Source organism: Sceloporus occidentalis, unplaced genomic scaffold (genome assembly GCF_023333645.1).
Source record: "Sceloporus occidentalis isolate IW3139 unplaced genomic scaffold, rSceOcc1.0.p SCAF_2, whole genome shotgun sequence".
In the NCBI taxonomy this organism is placed as follows: domain Eukaryota; kingdom Metazoa; phylum Chordata; class Lepidosauria; order Squamata; family Phrynosomatidae; genus Sceloporus; species Sceloporus occidentalis.
The window spans coordinates 130,987,725-131,004,239 of NW_028316982.1; the positions used below are offsets into that span (position 1 = coordinate 130,987,725).

General features: G+C 40.2%; 1 protein-coding gene and 1 non-coding gene across 6 annotated transcripts in view; both read left to right on the forward strand.

Annotated features, from left to right (window-relative positions):
- ENOX1 (ecto-NOX disulfide-thiol exchanger 1) overlaps positions 1 to 16,515 on the forward strand; it is a 497,438-nt gene that overhangs the window by 218,499 nt on the left and 262,424 nt on the right. The gene's annotated exons all lie outside the window — the stretch shown is intronic.
- Positions 5,601 to 5,757, forward strand: LOC149319053 (U1 spliceosomal RNA). The gene has a single exon (XR_016280341.1). It is a non-coding gene; the product is annotated as a U1 spliceosomal RNA (small nuclear RNA).

The window sequence follows — 16,515 nt, forward strand, 5'->3', positions numbered from 1 at the left end:
TCCCTGCGGCTTCATGTAAATGTTAAATAGCATGGGGGACAAAATCGCTCCCTGAGGGACACCAGATGTAAGGGCCCTCTTATCGGAGCGACAGTCCCCCAGCTGCACCATCTGGAATCTACCCGAGAGGTAGGAACGGAACCACTGGAGCACAGTGCCCCCGCTACCCAACTCCCTCAGGCGTTCCAGAAGGATACCATGGTCAATGGTATCGAAGGCCGCTGAGATGTCCAGAAGCACTAACAGGGACACGCTACCCCCGTCCATAGGCTCTGTTACATTGTAGTATGTCTGTTAATTGCTAAAATACAGTAGGATTCATCTCCCTTCCCCCTGTTTGCTACAACAAACTTAAAACATAAAAATGCAACTCTAGATTTTACAAGGATATAATTCCAGAGGCAAATTATAAAGGGTAATGTTTCAAATTTATTTGTTATGTTACTTATTTATAGGATTTATCTTCTGCCTTTCTCCCAAAATGGGATTCAAGGTGGTTTCATAATTATTGCAAGTTACCAAAATTATCAGTGCAAAATAAATATCATATGATTTTTCCAATCTAACCTGACAAAATAAAATGATAAAAAATGACATTTTTGAAGAATTTCCTGGGATGGGAACAAAGGAAGACAAAGCATTATTCCTTTTTTTTACTTTTTTAAAATAAATGTGGTATGATGCTATGGAAGAGGAGATAGCTTTATATGCCAAAGGGAATGAAGACTTCATGGACTGTTTCCCCCAAGATGTTTTATAGGGCAAAAGACCAGGAATCTCATTCATAGTTTTTCTCAAGCTCTTCAGATTGGCACTATCATGTAGAAGAGAAGACATGTACAGTCACTTCCTGATCACAATTGCTTTCCAGTGGACCAGGAGACATTCTCTGGGTGAACCAGTGTGGGTTCCTTAGCCTTTGCTTTGTTAACTCAGCATGTAGTGTGGGGGCATGGGGAAAATCTGCACTAGTTCTCTAGGCTATGCATGTGTTGATTCATCCATGTAGAGGGCTACTACCTCTGCAGGGTAAGTCAGGGCCTCAGTGCAACTGGATAATTCCTTGGTAAGTAATGGCAGCAGCTAAATAGAATACACAGTCCATGCATAACACCCTCAGAGACCCTTCAGCATGTCTGTTTGGCTAACCATTCATGCTTTGTGTGTGTGTGTATTCTAGAAAGCAAACCTTGATTTTGCCATTTCCCTCTCCCACTGTATGTAATGGGACCTGAGCATCCATGGATTTTGGTACCGATGGGAGTTCCTGGAACCAAATCCCAGTGGAAACTGAGGGCCCACTGTACCTATGGACAGCCTGATTCAAATGTTTCAGCTCTAGGATCTCTGATAGGGTTACTAGGTCTCAGGGGCTGGTCCTCGTTTCTGATCATCTGGTTAAGAGGGGGGGGGGGGAATCTCAAGACAAGAACATTTTTTAAAAAACATCACCAGGACCGTGCCCAACGTGATCTCACAAGGCTCTGTCCCAAAGTGTCAAGCATTTGTCCCTGCAATCTCAGGTTCTGGGTTGTCCCAACCTGGTAGCCCTAAAGACTCTCAGAAGAAGCTGCTTCATGTATGCAGCAGAGAGGGGGTTTCCCCCCATTTCCTCTTCAGCAACAGCAATAGTGACCAGTTGGCTATAATCCGCACCATTTAATGTATGGTTGTCTATACCTTCTGTTTGGCTGAAGTTCAGTGTAGTAACCCCCCTTTAACCTTCCTTCACTCACTGCTCTGATGAAGTGTGCACTGTTTTGTGTCTAGGGGTCAACCTAAGCACACAGCAAAATGGATCAGCGGTACATGTGCAGCAACTGAGGAAATAGTTTGCTAAAATTAACATTTTGAAGCAAGCACCACTAGTTATTTCACACATTATTAACTTATATTACAATTCAAATAAGCTTACAGCTGGCAAAAAAAGTCTCTTTTGTAAAGTGATCTCAAACATAATAGGCTTAATCAGAGATAAATTAAATTAGGCAGTCATGCATACTATAGCATATTAGCACTGAGTAGTTATTAAATACACTTTCTGCTATCAGTTGCACGAGCGGGGATTGTAAGCAAACAGAAGATAACAGCCACTGGTAAACAAAGTTTGTGAAAGAAGCCCTCTGCTTGACAGTTCCTCCTTTTTTCTTTCTGATTATGTTGCAGGGTCTACTGATGCTGCCACTAACTCAAATCTCCATATAGGCTCTAACTTCACTCCCAGGCAATTAGCCAAAAGCACAGCAGACAGAACTAATGAATACCTAGACAACAGATGTTCAGCGTTGGGAACTTTTTCCATCACAATTTTTAAAAATGCGTGAACGAGTCATAGCTATTGAAGTGGAAGATGATGATGTCCATTCGTAATTGTTATAAAATGAGACTTAATGCTGAAAACTTTGCATTACAAATGTCATCCCGAGAGCTGTGAGATACCCTTTATAGCCCAGTCCTCAAATTCAAGTTAAGACAGTCAATAAGGGGCATGGGGCATACAAAGTTGCTATTTTCTGAATTAGACAATTGGTTCATCTTTTCTAATGTAGTCTGTTCATCAGCAATCTAAAGCTTCTGCACCAGTTTTCCCTTTCCCTTTTCTTTTCGACTGGAAATACTCAAGATTGAAACTGGGAAAATCTATATACCAGGTATTGGAAGCATTATAAATTTATTATTTCTCCTGCAGACCACAACATCTCTAAATATCTAGCTGTAGATTTATGCCACTTTCTCATATTCTAATTTCTCTTCTGATTGTGTAAATCTTTCATTTTGTTTCCTTTATCATGCCTTGTTCTGTGCTCAAAATTGCTAAAACATGACATCATTATTTTGCCTCTTCTCATGATTCATTGTTCATATTAAAAACATCTTATGTATTAACACTGATGCCAAAACTGTGTTTACATATATGTGTGCAATGCTTTACAACGGCAACATCAAATGCTAACTTGCATGCTTATCTGATCTCTGGGTCTCTGTTCTAGTATAACCCAAGTCATTTCCCCTTCTGCTCTGGTGTATTTAGAACTTTTCCCAGAGCCATACATTTAGAACCTTGTCCAGAGAAGACTGGGGGAAGACATTTGTGTCTGGGGGTAGGAGAGTGCCAGACAGGCAAAAAGTTAAGAATCCTCCTCTTGCTTCAGTGTTCTAACCTCTCTATACCTTAAACTTATTTTTTAAAACATAGATAATAGATATAGTTTTTTGATTTCTTTCTTTATATTTTAAAGATTCAATGTTGCTATCTTACTGTGGGTTTTTCGGGCTGCGAGGCCGTGTTTATTCCTGACATTTCACCAGCAGCTGTAGCTGGCATCTTCAGAGAATGTTGTCATGGAATATACTGTTGATTGAGAAGAAGTGATTCACATTTTAATCTGTGTGTTGTTCTGTTGTTGAATGGCAAGGCCTCAGGGTGTCTATTTAATAAATTATCCATTGTTTGCTGGGAAACCCCCTGACCCTGGGTGGTTTTCATTTGCATTTGCAGGGTCTTGATTTTGGTGTTTTTCCAAGACTGTTAGCCAAACTTTGTTTACTTTAAGGGTTTCTTCTTTCCTGTTGAAGTTGTCTAGGTGTTTGTGGATTTCAGTGGCATTCTGACCTGATAGTTGTGGGCATGGTCATGGTCCATAATTTCAGTGTTTTCACGCAGTATTTTATGCCTGGGATGGTTTGTAATGTGTTTCTGCTACTGCTGATTTTTCTGGGTGACCTGGTGTGCAGTGTCTCTCATGTTTCTTTATTCATGTTTGAACACTGCATTTGGTGGTCCTTATGTAGACTTGTCAGCAGCTGCATGGTATGCGATAAACTCCTGCCATGAGATGGTCTTTACTGTCCTTTGCTGAGTGCAGCATTTGCTGGATTTTCTTGGTTGGTTTATAGATCATTTGGAGGTTGGGTTTTCTCACCAGCGTTTCACCAGCAGCTATGGCTGGCATATCCAGATAATGCTGGATTCTGTGAATATGCCAGCTATAGCTGCTGGTGAAATGTCAGGAATAAACTCTTCTAGAAATGTCAGGAATAAACTCCTCATAGCCCCAAAAACTCACAAAAAACTATGTATGCTGGCTGTGAAAGCCTTCAACTTCACAAAGGTAACAGATGTTGTTTATATACCATAAATATATGAGTTGTGCAGTTTAGTCTACCTATTAGCCCCTTTATCCAAGTAACAGAGTCAGCTTCCTCAGATTGACCGTGTAATGAGGATGACACAGGTAAAACTGAGATTCACCAGTGGCTTTGGAAAGATCATGTAGAGCAGAACTGATAGAGAATGAAGTTGTAATATGTGTCATGGGTAGTATTTCCATATGTTTTAAAACTACACTGATTATATTTCTTTCTGACACTCCATTTTTGCCTTTAAATATGTTAATATGCCTTGCTGCAGTAAAATCTTAAGATGTTTGCTTATACTCAGGTATACGCACTGCTAAGTGTAACATGTTTGGTGGGAGCTTTAAAATGGCCCAGATTTTAACTCCCTGGGAATGCAAGCTGTCATTTAATAAAATATTTCTAGCTTTTAAATATATATATATATATTAAGATCTGCTTCAAAGTGTTTGTGAGGGCCATGCCTGGTAGAAGAAAAAATAACAAAAAAACCCAGAGGTTTACGGACTAAGGTTTCCAATCATTAAAGTCAGGGCACAGTGCCTCACTCTCTTTGATCAGCAAAACCAGAGCATAAGTCACACAAACCTGAGGAAATTGCATGGAAAAAGACAACACAGAGAGAAATTATATGCACTTCCTTAAATTGCAAAGTTTATGTGAGGTGTAGAATCGAAGATTTGTTTGTGTTTTCTGCTATGCAATGATAAACCATTGCGTAACACTATTAAAGCTACTTTTTATTTATTTAGAAAACATATCTGGGATAGCTATGTTGGCCATATAGCAAAGTACAATACAAAATCCACAAAATAGTGACTCCTTTATTGGGCCAACCAAAAATGCAAAAAAATACATCATGCAAACTTTCAAAGGTCCACTGACTTTTTCATCAGGCAAACATGTTAAAAATTATTTAAAAGAAGAAAAAAAGATCACAGTGTTAAGAGACACAGGCCTACATTCTGTTGATATATTGTTTTTGATTATGTTTGTTAAGATGGTCTGGAGGGATATCAGTGCACCATGTTGACCATGTGGGCGCTGGGAGACTAAGGGGATCAACAGATGAGTGGCCTCCAGCTGCCCCTTTAATGGCCGGATCAGTGCCTCAGCAACCACATGGTGCAGCACCAATCTGGCCTCTAGGAAGCACAAAAAGGAGCTGCGGCTTTGTGACGCCCTTTTGGCACGGCATCATGTAGATGCAGTGCCAGGGCCATGCCATGATGCCACACGCCATCTAGAAGCATGTGCGGCATCATGGTGCGAAGGGGGCAGAGTAATGGCGTCGAGTGTGTGGACGCTCTGCCATGACTCCGCCCACAGGCCGGCACTTTGTCCCAGTCTGTACCCTGCCAAAGAGATATAAAATCTAGGCGGTAAAATTTCAACTTAATTAGGAACAGAAAAAGTAACTTCTTTGTTTACTGAGTGCATTAGGACCACTTTTTCTTCATGGTATACAAGGGGGGGATACCATGATCATGAAGGTGGTTTTCCCAGGGTGAGGCTCATCCATTGCACTCTGTGTGTGCTGACCCCACTGATTTCCCCAAATGCGGGAAACTCAAGTGCATAATTTGTGGTAGTGTCAAAGGTGCTACAAGTTCTTTCATAACTGAGTGTTAAGTTGAAATGGGATTTTTTAGGTGCTAGTTGTTGCTGTTGTTATCGTTAACCACCCTTGAGTCTATCTTTACCCATGGCAACCCTGTGGTTGAGACATCTCCAAAACTCCCTGTCCTCCTCCACTCTGCTTAGTTCCTGTAAACTCATACTAGAAACCTCCCTAATAGAGTCTACCAATCTAGCATGTGACCTTCCTCTCTTTCTGCTTCTTTCCACCTTTCCTAGCATTATTTTCCCCCCAGTGAATCATGTTCTGTTCTGACAGTAGCCTCTTGTCCTAAATACAAATTTCTTAACAGGACAATCAAGATGTATTGACAATCCCATGTCTTTAAGGGCATCCCATCGGCTTTAATTATCTATGGAGCCAAAGGCTTTGCTATAATATATATAACACATGCTGATTTCCTTTTGGAATTCCTTGGTGTGCTCCATTAGCCCTCGTATGCTTGCAATGTGATCCCTACTTCCTCTTCCTTTCCTGAACCCTACTTGAACCTCTGGGGTTTCTCTCTCCATGTATGATTGGGGTCTGTGTTGCAGAATTGTGCTTGGCTAACCTTTTTCCTACAATGACAAGAGAGGAGATTCCACCTTAACTGTAAGAGCTGTTTAATAGTGGAATGGACTGCTGGATACGGTAGTCTCTCCTTGTTTGTAGGCCATTAAGCAGAGGTTGGATGGACATCTCTCAGTTGTGTATGCCTGCATGGTGAGGGCTGGGATTAGATGGTCCCTTCTAACTTACTGTCTTGTGATTCTATAAGAGAACACGACTCTCTTTCATATGGACATCCTAGGTGAAACTTGACATGCAAGCATCATTTGCTGAAATTCCTTCTGACACATGTCTATATACAGGAGCCCTGTCATCCCTTTCATACAGTAACAACTAATTATTATATCACATTACTACTTCTACTACTGTAACAAGTGGCATTTTCTTTAAAAATTACAGATGCAGTGGGGGAGGAAATTAAGGTGAAGGCAGCAAAATTTTTGGGAGCACTTATCAAGCTTTCTGTTGATGTCTCAGGGTTTTTCTTCTTTGGAGCTAAGTAAGCAAATCAGTGAATGATTTAATAATAGAACTACTGAAATTTGAGGACTCGCTTCTACAGACTAAAGAGCTAACTCCTGACGTTTATTGTGTATTTTAAAAGGTGAGAACAAGTAAGAGTGAAAGGGTGAGCAGAACTGATGGTGATGCTGATCTGGTTACTCCCATCCCTCCAGTGGCTCCCTCATTCTTTGAGGTTTACTTCTCGGATCCAAAGAGCCGTTGCTATTCCTGCCAACCCATGGAGGCAGTGCCAGCATTTTCCTGCTCGTTCAAAAGATCTGTTCTGAAAAAGAATGAGATATAACATCACTCAGTCCTTTTTGACAGGAAAAATACATCTGTGACAGGATTCAGGCAGCCTGCCTTGTTCATTCATCCATCTCTTAGAAACTTATCAGTGCTGAACCCAGAGATGGTATAAGTTCCTGAACATGACCCTAAAGTCTTTGGAACACATCTGACATTCTCTTATGCTGTGCACATTTAAAACTCAATGTAAGGTGACAAGAACATTAAGCTGCCCACAGAGCAAATTGTGTAACTAATCTTTATCTGTTCTGAGCCACAGGTACAATAATTGGAAAATTAAAGTGCCTGTGAACTGCTAGGCTGGCTGTATTGAAATGCAACATTTTGAAATGATTAATGAAGACAAAGCCATGCAACTATTTCTATTGACACATGTTTCAGACAACCGCAGGGGAAGAGGAGCATTCTGCTTGCTACTTCCTTTCCAGTAAAAATCTATCCATTTCTCATTCCAGAAATATTGCAACCAGATAACGTGATCCTAATGTGTAAAGGCACCAACAAGGAAATACTGGGAATGCTAAATAAGGGTAACCCTATTCAGTCATTTTCTTCATTGTTTAATGTTTAATGTAAGTGAAGGAGAGAGTGAGGTGGGATAAACTTGTTCTGCTCCCTGTTGCTGCCATCCTCATCATCCTTCACATATTGAGGATGAGCTTCTGCAGCAGGGAGCCTTCTCTATGTAGGGGCCCCAACACAATTTAGATCCCGATTTAGTACACAATTGTTGCAATAGTGCTGGCATTAGCCAACCCTAAAAGTTCAGTGTACAAACCCATTACGTACATCACAAGTTATCCAAGATATCTGGGATTCTTAAAATAACAGGTCTTCTTAAAAAGTATACCAAATTATAATTTGGTCCAATAAAAAGGCCCTGCTGTTTTATATATAGAGACACAAGCTTTTGAAAGCCTTTTTAAAGTTGATAATAAAACAGAAGAACAAAGCAGAAGAGTCTCACTCTAGGAAGCATGCGTCAACTCTGATACTTCTTTGCTGAGATTCAGTCTTCTTCCCTGTAGAAATCAAACAATACCAAAAAAGGGATGACAAGGTGGGTTTAGAGGCATTGCACATAGAAATGCACAGTCCCAGGCCCCCTTTGTCAGGTTTGTGATGTTCCAAGTTGTTTTGGGCCCAGGGCTCAAAACATTCCATAAAAGCTGTGTAATATGCATAGTATTTTTGTGCATCTCTGAAACAATCACAATCTGATTCTGCCGATGACAGACTAATGCTTTCTGGCAAGTATTAGATCTGACCAAACATAATCTTGATCCATGGAAACTAAATAAGGTATATTGAAGGGTGGCACAGAATAAAACTCCATACTTGCTGTTCTTAGTGGAGCCATTTTCAAAGGGCAGATGAGATGCTTAAAGAATATTCTCACTATCCCTTGTATGTGTTGGGAGGAGGGAAGGTTTACAATGTTTGCCATTTCCAGATTTGTTTTCAAAAAGCTTGAATTTTGTGTTTACGTACGCATAAGCATGGCTAAGAACAGGTGTCCCTCCGATATTTAAAAGATCTTTGCTGCCTCCTGTTCCATTGCTGAGTGCAGTTCAAATCCTGGTGCTTATTTTTAAAACCTTGCACAATTTGGGACACAGGTAACTGAGCATTTACTCTTCTCCATAGACTTTTGAAAGGTTTGTTTATTTTTACTTTGTATATTTCTTTTTGAATTTTAATTCATTCTGCTGTAACTTTCCCAACTGAAAGTCCTGTGTGTGTGTGTGTGTTTTCCTCCATTTATTCAGTGTACAATACAAAATTCTGATATACACAAAATGATGCATTGATTCAATGTATGAACTATCCCAAGTAATGGTCTTCCATTTCATATACACTACTCAAGCCTCTATATAGGCACTGTTGGAATCCGCTTTGATTCCTTGCAAAAAAGCGGAATATAAATAAATTGTATTATTATTATTATTATTATTATTATTATTAGCATTTCATATAGAGGACAAGAGTTTTAGAAGGTGAATACTATAGAAGGATTCTGTCATTTAGAAGGATCTAGGCTGACAAATAAGTGAGCTAAATAGAAAGGGAAGTGCATCTCCCTCCAATTTAAACTAGACATCCTATTGAAGTACAACAGAACAGAAGATATTGTTGGATGATGGAGGTCATGTTAATTTACTGTACAGAATGTGCAGTTGTGTGATTATTTTTGCCAACAGTCTCAAGAACTTGATCAGGAGAGCTTTAAACTGAGTTCCGAGGGGAAGGGAGACAATATTAAGGAAGGCAAAAGGGCTGGAGAAAATAGTCAAAATGACACAGAGGAAACAAGGCAAACAGTGCAAGGACCCAACAGTGGGAGGCAAAAAAACTTGCACAGGCAGCAAGTAAAAGGGAACCATGGTCTGCGATGTCTCTACACTAATGCACAGAGCATGGGAAATAAGCAGGATGAACTCGAACTCCTAGTACAACAAAGCAAATATGATATAATAGGCATCACTGAAACCTGGTGGGATGAGTCTCATGATTGGAATGTGGAAATAGAGGGGTATAACCTTTTTAAGAGAAATAGGCCAAACAGGAAAGGAGGAGGAATAGCACTATATGTCAGAGATATTTACACCAGTGAAGAGATCCTGGACATCAATCATGGAAGCCAGGTGGAGAGCATCTGGATAAGAATCAAAGGGGAGGGAAACAACAAGGATGTTACAGTCGGAGTCTACTACAGACCCCCAAGTCAGACTGAGGAATTGGATGATGCCTTTCTAGAACAGATGACCACACACTCAGAAAGGAGAGATGTAGTAGTGATGGGCGACTTCAACTACCCTGATATTTGCTAGAAGTCAAACTCAGCAAAATCCTCAAGGTCTAGCAAATTCCTCACTTGCCTGGAAGACAATTTCATGGTCCAAAAGGTGGAAGAGGCAACAAGGGGGTCAGCTATTTTAGATCTGATCCTAACCAACAAGGATGACTTGGTTAATGGGGTGCAAGTGGTGGGATCATTAGGTGGAAGTGACCATGTTCTCCTGGAGTTTGTAATACAGTGGAAAGGAGAAGCCAGGCAGAGTCAGACACGCATCCTAGACTTTAGGAGAGCGAATTTCAGTAAACTTAGAGAAGTATTGAGGGTGATTCCATGGTCAGAAATACTAAAAGATAAAGGAGTTCGGGATGGATGGGAGTTTCTCAAAAGAGAGATACTGAAGGCACAATTTCAAACAGTTCCAGTGAGAAAGAAAAACGGGAGGTGTCTCAAGAAACCAGGATGGATGACTAAGGAACTTTCAACTGAGATAAGTTTGAAACGGAACATGTATAAGAAATGGAAAAAGGGGGAAATCACAAAAAAGGAATTCAAAGAAATAGCAGGCATGTGTAGGGGTAAAGTCAGAAAAGCTAAAGCGCAGAATGAACTCAGGCTTGCTAGAGAGGTTAAGAACAATAAAAAGGGCTTTTTTTGGATATGCCCGCAGCAAAAGGAAGAAGAAGGAAATGGTAGGGTCACTGCGTGGAGAAGATGGCAAAATGCTAACAGAAGACAGAGAAAAGGCAGAATTACTCAACACCTTCTTTGCCTCAGTCTTCTCAGAAAAGGCAAAGGGTGCTCAACCTGAGGATAATGGAGCAGAGGACAGAATAGGGGAATTTCAGCACAGAATAAGTAAAGAGATAGTAGAGGAACACCTTATTAATCTAAATGAATTTAAGTCTCCGGGACTAGATGAACTCCATCCAAGGGTATTAAAAGAACTGGCAAATGTAATATCGGAGCCATTGGCAATAATCTTTGAAAACTCCTGGAGAACAGGAGAGATCCCAGCAGACTGGAGGAGGGCAAACGTTGTCCCCATCTTCAAAAAGGGGAAAAAAGAGGATCCCAACAATTATCGTCCAGTTAGTCTGACATCAATACCAGGAAAGATTCTGGAGCAGATCATTAAACAGAGAGTCTGTGAACACCTAGAAGGCAATGCCATAATCACAAAAAGTCAACATGGGTTTCAGAGAAACAAGTCATGCCAGACAAATCTAATCTCTTTCTTTGATAAAATTACCAGCTTGGTAGATGAAGGGAATGCTGTGGATATAGTATATCTTGATTTCAGTAAGGCCTTTGACAAGGTTTCCCATGACATTCTTGCAAACAAGCTTGTAAAATGTGGGCTAGACAAAGGAACTGTTAAATGGATCTGTAATTGGTTGACCGGCCGAACCCAAAGGGTGCTCAACAATGGCTCCTTTTCATCCTGGAGAGAAGTGACCAGTGGGGTCCCACAGGGCTCTGTCCTGGGCCCAGTGCTATTCAACATCTTTATCAATGACCTGGATGACAGAATTGGGAGCATACTTATCAAATTTGCAGATGACACCAAATTAGGAGGAATAGCTAATACCCCAGAGGACAGGATCAAGATTCAAAATGACCTGAATAGACTAGAAAGCTGGGCCAAAGCTAACAAAATGAAATTCAACACAGAGAAATGTAAGATATTGCACTTAGGGCGGAAAAATAAAATGCACAGATATAGGATGGGTGACACCTGGCTGAATGAAACTACGTGTGAAAGGGACCTAGGAGTCCAAGTAGACCACAAGTTGAACATGAGTGAACAGTGTGATGCGGCAGCTAAAAAGGCCAATGCTATTTTAGGCTGCATCAATAGAAGTATAGTGTCTAGATCAAGAGAAGTACAGTAATAGTGCCACTGTATTCTGCTCTGGTCAGGCCCCACCTAGAATATTGTGTCCAGTTCTGGGCACCACAATTCAGAAAGGACATTGAGAAACTGGAGCGTGTCCAAAGGAGGGCGACAAAAATGGTGAAGGGTCTGGAAACCATGCCCTATGAGGAACGACTTAGGGAACTGGGGATGTTTAGCCTGGAGAAAAGAAGGTTAAGAGGTGATATGATAGCCCTTTTTAAATATTTGAAAGGATGTCATATTGAAGAGGGAGCAAGCTTGTTCTCTGCTGCTCCAGAGAACAGGACCCGGAACAATGGATGCAAGCTACAGGAAAAGAGATTCCACCTGAACATTAGGAGGAACTTCCTGACAGTAAGGGCTGTTCGACAGTGGAATGCACTCCCTCGGAGGGTGATAGAGTCTCCTTCCTTGGAGGTCTTTAAACAGAGGCTGGATGGCCATCTGTCAGGGATGCTTTGAATTGGATTTCCTGCATGGCAGGGGGTTGGACTGGATGGCCCTAGTGGTCTCTTCCAACTCTATGATTCTATGATTCTATTGCCAACACTATATGCAATTCTTTCTTTTAAAAAAATGTAATATACTTAATGACCGAGTAAACAGTATGGCATGTCGAGAACAGGAATTCTGCATTCAGAAAGTGACTAATATGTGGCAGACGTGGAAAAGGTACAGCACAGCTCCAACCACATGGAGCACTGAACACCTGTAATTTCCAGTGCAACTAGAAGGAAGAATTTGCCATACAGCAGAATAATGAGACAACAAATCAATAGCTGCAAGAAAGATTTATTAACAAGCTGGCTTCCAAATTTCCTAATGAGTTTCCAACATAAATGGCTTATTCTGTGTGGAAAGCTATTCAACATATAAATTAAAGGAATCAGTATTACCAAAGGGAAGGGAGTGGTTTCTCTGGCCAGCACACTTGAACGGTGCATATTTTTTGTCCTTGGTGACTCTACAGCTGTTGAATGAAAAGTTACCCTTGAGTAAATTGGAGGAGGATGAATTCAATCAGAATACTGAGGGACCATTATGTTTGAAAAACATAGGTCAGTTTGAAAACCCGAGCTGTTTTTTTCTGGATTACAGTTTGTAGGCTGTATTACTTCCTTGAATTCTTGATTAGATGCAAGTATACGGGAGCCACAGGTTTATTGCATCCTTGGAAACTATCGAGGAACATAGTTAGCAATGACTTTTAATAAGCTTATCAGTAGTTTGTGTGAAATGCCAGGCTTATGACTATGTTAAGAGAGCCACCTATGTTGGTCTCTGTGTTAAGAGATCAATTTGCTGGGCAGCAAGGAGGATTAAAGTGCTTGGGGCCCTGAGGCATTTATAAAAATGTCTCCCCTTTTGTGCATGGCCGAACTATTATAGGAGTAAAGTGATATTATAGAAATCAGACAACATACAAAATATAATTTCTGTGGTTATTGCTAGACAAAGCCATTAATTCTGCTATAAATCAGAAAAGATGCCAGGCAGTTCTTGCTTCGTGTTGCCTATTTGCCATACAATGGATTCTAGGAAAATATATGTTAGTGACTGGAATATATCCAGAAAAAGGTGACCAGGTTGGTTAGAGGTATAGAAACCCAGCTGTATGGGGAACTGCTAAGGGAGCTAGGTATGTTTAACAAGGGAAGAGAAGATGGAGAAGTGACATGATAGCCATCCTTAAATATTTGAAGAGGTCTCATGTAGAAGATGGAATGAGTAAATATTGATACAAATATATGAAACAAATATTAAACCTAACCACACCACATGTAACCAAGACAACATGTTTGTAAGGCTGCAGTCCTAAACAAACTAACTAGAAAATTAGTCTCGTTCTTCAAAGCCAGATGAGATGTTAAATTAAATGCCTATGCTAAAATATGTACATACAGCCCAGAATTAGGGTTGGGATGGAGGTAGGAGAGATTTCAACCTTCTGTTTCTTCTTCCTCCCATTTGCCTCTGGATTTTTTTGGAGGACATGCTGTAGGAGAGGCAGGAGAGGCAACAAATGCTCCAGTCCCCTCACAAAGACACTAGAGCCTGGAGCATGTATGCCAACTGGAATATTGATAATCCAACCCTTCTCATCCAATGCTACTCTAGCAATGTAGGAACTGGGAAATAGCAGAGGAAAACATGACCATTATTTCTGTTCTCCTGGGAGATGTGGCACCGATGGGCAGAAGTTGTTTCCTGCATTTCGTGTGTTCTCCCAGAGTAGTGTACCAGTTATTTTGTTTGGTATTTCTGCATAGATAGAGCATGATATAAACAGTTCGGGGGGGGGGGGGGTATAAAAGACCAAAGAGCTTTGCAGAGTAACAGAAACTGATTAATAACATCTATCTACCTCATTTCAAAGTACACCCAAGACCCTACCTGGCATGGTTGGAACATAATGTTTTGTCTGTGCAGTTTTCCTTTCATCACCATTCTTGCACCTGGCAGTAGCTCTGCAACAGACACTGCTGTCCCAGATGTCCAGTGAAGACACGCATGAACACTGGGAATACAGGGTGGTGGTGGTGCAATTTTTTCCTCTTCTCTCATCTGTGGCACTGCAACCTGACAATGCTGAGGCAACCCTCACCATCCCCTTACTCTGGGAGCTACCTTCCATATGGGAGGAAGGGGCACGCATTAAAAGGAACTAGATCCAGTGTTCTGCAGTGTCTGCAAAATTGCATATGCTGGTGTTCCATAGGTTATCCCACTATGCTTACAAGCAAAATTCTCACAAGCAAATAGCATATGAAAAACTGATATGAATTTGAAAAGATTTGACAAGACTGCAAAAGTGGGGAAAGGAAATGACAATGTTAATTCACATAAGTATAAATGTATATTTATGCTTATGTTAGAAATTAAACACATTAGAGCAATAATAACAATAATATAAATGTTCTAAAGATGCCTGTATGGAAGATGAGGTATGCTAGAGAGGGTGAGAAAAGGTGTATAAAAGGATGTAAAGAGAAAGGGGAAGGAAGATGCAGAAGAAAGGAGTGGAGTATAGAAGAGAAGAGAAAGGAAAGGAATGAGTGAGGGAAGATAAAAGAGGGAGTTATTCTGTTGTATGTAACAGATGTATGTAGGTGAAATCGCTGAGAGAGATGTTTTATTATTATCATTAAGAAATATAATTTAATTGGATATACTTATGGATATTAAATGAATTTATGTGTATGCAAATAACATGATCTTGTTAATAAAATAATATAAAAAAGATTGGTCAAATGTGAAATGCTAGAATTCTGTTGGAATACTAAAGCTCCATAGGTATAAAATAATTCAGGGGGATTTACTTTCAGTGAAAATGTATAGAGTGGCTCTGTTAGTGTGTCACAGCAATAATACACAAAAAAGTGTCACCTGAAAGACTAAGATTTATTGTGGCATACGCTTTCCTGAACTAAAACTCATGAAATAAATTAAAATGGCCCTGCATTATATAGAATTTGAGATGTTTAGGTGCTGCTATGGAATTTTTGATTAACTCAACTGTCTGTTGGTAGCAGTGGTTTAAATATACTGTTTGGAAAATAGTTGTGTGTGAACAAGTGGTCTGCTGTACAGATGGAAATAAGCTATGATTTTGAAAAGTTACTCCTATAATTTTTCCGGTACTGGCAGCCCAAACTATGAATAGGTTTCTTTAAAAAAAAAATCTTATGGTTTTAAAAGCTCTTGGTTGCTCTGTGATATTCTCCTCATTTTAACCTGTCCCTTTTCCTGTAGCCTTTTCTAAAGCTTTTCATGTATCCCAGTATCATTCTTAAACCCAATAAATTGTATGATTGCCTTTCCAGAACAAGTAAAATTATCTGGATAAAAATTAAAAGGGAAGAAAACAACAGGGATGTTATTGTGGGAATCTACTACAGACTCTCAAGTCAGACTGAGGGATGATGCCTTTCTAGAACAGATGACCACACACTCAGAAAGAAGAGATATTAGTGATGGGTGACTTCAACTATCCTGATATTTGCTGGAAGTCAAACTCAGCCAAAACCTCAAGGTCTAGCAAATTCCTCACTTGCTTTGAAGACTATTTCATTGTCTAAAAGGTGGAAGAGGCCAGAAGGTATCAGCTGTTTTTGATCTGATCCAAACCAACAGGGCTGACCTGGTAAATGGTGGGCAAGTGGTGCCATCCTTTGGTGGGAGTGATCATGTTCTCCTGGAATTTGCTATACAGTGGAAAGGAGAAGCTAGGCATAGTCAGATATGCATTCTATACTTTAAGAATGCTGATTTCAGTATTTCATTTCATTCACTTAACCTTTATTAGGCATACAACATACATTTACAATAAAACTTCAGGATCATTATTATAAAATTTAAGCCATATTCTTGTTGCCTCCAACAAAAAACTGGCCATTAGCCTAGTAATATACGGGCTTCGATCTTTTGGGCGACCAAAATGGTGAAGGGTCTGGGAACCATGCCCTACGAGGACAGGCTTGGGGAACTGAGTATGTTTAGCCTGGAGAAGAGATGTAAGTTAAGAGGTGATGTAAGCCGCCTTGATCATGCATTTGGAAAGGCGGGGTAAAAATACAAATTATTATTATTATTATTATTATTATTATTATTATTATTATATGATAGTCCTGTTTAAGTATTTGAAGGGGTGTCACATTGAGGATGGAGCAAGCTTGT